The following is a 5,000-nucleotide window of genomic DNA, read 5'->3' on the forward strand; positions in this document are numbered from 1 at the left end:
TAAATATCTACCTTTCTCAATCTTTAGGTCATGCGCGCTTATTCTGAGAGCTTGTCTGTGTTTTGTATCTGACATATTTAAAAGATAGGTTTCAGTTTTGTACTCTGCTACAATCGTATTGTAAAATTTTAGCTTTAATGGGTTTTTTTTCTCTTTTATCTTTCCAGTATTTGATATATTCATTTTCTTTTCTTTTCTTTTTTTACACGACGTATTTCAGTCTATGTACGCTGAATGTGAATTGATTTTTCCAAATGTGATCAAGGCCTATAATTTCGAGTATCTTTTTAACAAAAAATCAACCATGGGGAAGTTGTATTTTCTTGTTGGTACATGGACTTATATATTTTGTTGATGAGGGAAGTTTCTGGTAATTGAATAATGTGAATCCAATATGTGATAATTTGGCACATTATCTTTAAACTTATTGGGAATCTGCCCAGTTCACCTAACACAGGAAGCACCATAGCTTTTTTGTGTACTCCAAGTAATAGCTTACAGAATTTAATGTGTAATTTTTCATGTGGAAACTTATTCGATAAGCAGTCGTCGAAAAGATGTGCTAAATCGAAAAAATCATCGGTTTGACTTGGTAAGGTAACCATACCTCCGCCCCATAAATCGATATATATATATATATATATATATATATATATATATATATATATATATATATATATATACATATATATATATATATATATATATATATATATATATATATATATATGTGTGTGTGTGTGTGTGTGTGTGTGTGTGTGTGTGTTCAGTTCAGCTCAGTCTAGTTGCTCAAGCAGCTGTCACTGTGTTCAAATCCATATACACTACACCACCTCTACTAAGCAGATGCCTGGTCAGCAGTGAAACCCAACGCGCTTCGCCTGGCCTCCACAGAAAATAGAATATAAATGAATAAATTAATGAATAAATTAATAAGTAAATAAATAACTGAACAGATAAATAGATAAACGCGCGAGCGTCTGTTCGGTATGGAATAGATCATGTCGGTCATTCTGTTTAACTCTTCTTTAGTTGTTTAACAAACAAACAAACAAACAAACAAAAGAATGGAAAACGGGGAAGAAATGTTCCTGATTAAAGAGTTCGATCCAGACGTTTCTGACAGACTGTGGGCGGGGCAGGGTGATGACTATGGAACTGTGAGTCTGAAAGCAGTGGAGAAAGCAGGCCAGAGTGTGCGTGAGAGAGTGGGGTGGTAGGTGGTTGGGGATTGGTACGGGGAGGTATTGGTGGAGGGAATGAATTGCAGGGGGTTAAGTTACAATGATGTTAGATGTCCGTAGATGTTTGTGTTTCAGCGTGTATTTTTAAATAGCGCCATGTACTCGGTGTGCTGTGTTCTTTCTTCTTCTTCTTCTTCTTTTCTTCTTTTTCTTTTGCGTGTGTGTGTGTGTATGTGTGTGTGTGTGTGTGTGTGTGTGTGTGTGTGTGTGTGTGTGTGTGTGTGTGTGTGTGTGTGTGTGTGTGTGTGTGTGTGTGTGTGTGTGTGTGTGTGTGCACATAACTATTTATTTCGACCCCTCACTCTGTGTGTGTGTGTGTGTGTGTGTGTGCGTGTGTGTGTGTGTGTGTGTGTGTGTGTGTGTGTGTGTGTGTGTGTGTGTGTGTGTGTGCACATAACTATTTATTTCGACCTCTCACTCTCTTTCCCTCTTTTTCACATCCATTCACGCCTCCTCTTTCGCTCTCTATGTCCTTGTCTCTCTGTCTCTCTGTCTCTTTCTGTCTTTCTGTCTCTGTCTCTCTATTTCTCTGTCTGTCTGTCTGTCTGTCTCTCCGGTCTCTCTGTGCATGTATGCAAGTGTGGACAGCGTCAGTGGGCTCTCTGGCGGCATCATGGGATTACCACTATCCTGATTTGTGTAGGGCCCAGCTTGCATGCAGACATGCTCAAGCATTGTCTGTCTGCGATTGTAGGGTGATATACTTAGATTTTTTTTTTTTGTCTGGGGGAGAGATGGAAAGAGGGGGCTGGGTTGGGTTGGGGGTGGGAGGGAGGATGGAGGGAAGGATGAGATTCTGTTGAGGCGGGGGGTAGGGTTTTTGAGGTGGGGGACGGGGGGGGGTGGATGAGGAGGAGTGAGATGGGTTAGGAGTGTGAGTTTGTCGGACACTCTCTACATTCGTGTATGTTTTGTGTTATGCTGCAATAGTATGTATTGAATTGTGTTGTGTTGTGTTGTTTTGTATTGTGTTGTATTGGATTGTATTGGACTGGATTGGATTGGAATAGTTGAGCCTAGATCGGACTTTCCTGGGCCTGACTTGACTGCGTTGGAGTATTGCATTTCGTTGCAATGGGCTGTATCATAGTCGTGTTGTTCTCTATCGTCGCACTGTGTCGGAGGGCATCGTATCGGGAATGCATCTTGCTGAAATCGTATCGCATATAGCATCACGGCAATAGCAGCGCTTTGACTGCATCGTTTCAAATCAACCCTTCTCTCTTTCTGCTTTTGTTTCTGTCTGTCTGTCTGTCTGTCTGTCTGTCTCTCTCTCTCTCTCTCTCTCTCTCTCTCTCTCTCTCTCTCTCTCTCTCTCTCTCTATCTGTCTCTCTCTTCTTCCCTCTCTATTTCTCCTCTCTATCTCCCCCCTCTCTCTCTACCCCTATCTCTATCCCTTATCCCCCCCCCCCTCCCTCCTCCTCTCTTTCCCTACCTCTTCTTTACCCCACCCCCACCCCGTCTCTCTCCCTCCCCCCTCTCTCACCCTGTCCCTTTATTTCCCTACCTCTCCTTTACCTCCACCTCTCTCTTTCTCTCTCTCTCTCTCTCTCTCTCTCTCTCTCCCTGTCCCTTTATTTCCCTCCCCCTCCTATACCCCCCCCCTCTCTCTCTCTCTCTCTCCTTCTCTCTTCCCCCTCTCGGTCTGTCCGTGATCACACCAGATGTTGTGCAGTCAGACCACGTTGTGCAAGGACGGTTTAGCGCCATTTGCCGTTCTCACTTGTCTCCAAAACCCCGGCCTGCGGAGATTGAATCAGCTGTGCACAATACGTGCCGAAACTTCTGTCTGTGCCTGGCTTTCCTTCCTCTTCTTCCTCTTCTTCTTCGTTCGTGGGCTGCAACTCCCATGTTCACTCGCATGTACACGAGTGGCTTTTTACGTGTATGACCGTTTTTACCCCGCCATGTAGGCAGCCATACTCCGTTTTCGGGTGTGGGGGGTGCATGATGGGTATGCTATTGTTTCCATAACCCATCGAACGCTGACATGGATTACGGGATCTTTAACGTGCGTATTTGATCTTATGCGTGCGCATACACACGAAGGGGTTTCGGGCACTAGCAAGTCTGCACATATGTTGACCTGGGAGATCGGAAAAATCTTCACCCATTACTTACCAGGCGCCGTTACCGAGATTCGAACCCGGGACCCTGTCTCTGTCTTTGGCGGTCTGTCTCTGTTTCTCTGTCTGTCTGTCTGTCTCAGATATTTATCGATCTGTCTATTTATCTTTGTAACTCCTTCATTCTTTATCTATCTTTCTGCTTCTCTGTTGTCTCTGTCTTTGGCGGTCTGTCTCTGTTTCTCTGTCTGTCTGTCTCAGATATTTATCTATCTGTCTATTTATCTTTGTAACTCCCTCATTCTTTATCTATCTTCCTGCTTCTCTGTCTGTCTGTAGCTGCGTGTAGGTTACGTATGCTTGATGGTCTACAACATTGACTGTCTCTGCATAGTTATATGTACATATTATATATATATATATATATATATATATATATATATATATGCGTGCGCGTGTGTGTGTGTGTGTGTGTGTGTGTATCAGTATGTACACAAAATGTACATACATACCTTCACATACTCATACATCATACACAAATGTGTGTACTCACACCACACACCACGCCACACACACACACACACACACACACACACACACACACTCACTCCTCCCCCGTCTGACCCCAAAGAAAACGCACTCATCTGTGGACTGGTACCGACCGATCTGTGTCGCACGTGCAGTTACGTTGGAAGCCTGACATTTCTAAGCCCCCTCCACCACTTACACCCACACGCATACCTGCCACTGAAAACAGTGCCCTTTTCGCTCCTACCCATATTCCTCCTTCATCGCGTCACCGATTTTAAACCTTTCTGTCTTCACTTTCCTTTGAGAACACCTGCACTGATTTTTTTTTTTTTTTTTTTTTTTTTTTTTTTTTTTTTTTTTTTTTTTACAAATGTGTATTTGTGACACAGGGAGACAAACAGACAGACACAAGCGAATGAACAAAGAGAAAGAAAGAAAGAAAAACAGCGAGATAGCGAGCGAGAGACAGAAAATAATCGAAGCATGATTATTATCACAATGTTAGTCTTCTGCCAAAGGCCACTACGCCCACACCACCTCCTGACCAGCAGTATGATAAATTAGTCATATCCGATGAAGACCATCAGGGCAGCAAAGGGGGCAACTGCTGTCCCGACTATCCGGGCTAGAATTAGGTTACAGTGGATAGTGTCTTGCCCACGTTGTACCCTCATTCTTTTGTTCAAGAGAGCTTTTAGGACAGTCGGCGTTTGGATGGTTGCCCCAAAAGGCCAGCTAGCCCACCAGGCTGCAACACTACGAGCCAGCGCAATCTTGCCTCCTAGTTTGAGAGTCGTAGTCCTTCGTAAAAGACTGATCTGTAACCCAAGGGTGCAACCTTAAGAGCCAGCGCAATCTTGACTCCTAGTTTGAGAGTCGTAGTCCTTCGTAAAAGACTGAACTGTAACCCAAGGGTGCAACCTTAAGAGCCAGCGCAATCTTGACTCCTAGTTTGAGAGCCGTAGTCCTTTGCAAAAGACTGGGCTGTAAATGAATTCCCTTTGCAGTGGAGAAACCATTCATCATCCAGCTCTCACTTTGCTTTTGGCAAAAAAATAAACTATGAGCTTACGCCAAACTCTTACATAAGCGAGCGTTGAGCGCAAACAGCACACTGAAGCAGACAGCAGTGTTATTCAGACACCGCCATGAACACAT

This window comes from Babylonia areolata, chromosome 24, assembly GCF_041734735.1.
Source record: "Babylonia areolata isolate BAREFJ2019XMU chromosome 24, ASM4173473v1, whole genome shotgun sequence".
Taxonomy (NCBI): domain Eukaryota; kingdom Metazoa; phylum Mollusca; class Gastropoda; order Neogastropoda; family Buccinidae; genus Babylonia; species Babylonia areolata.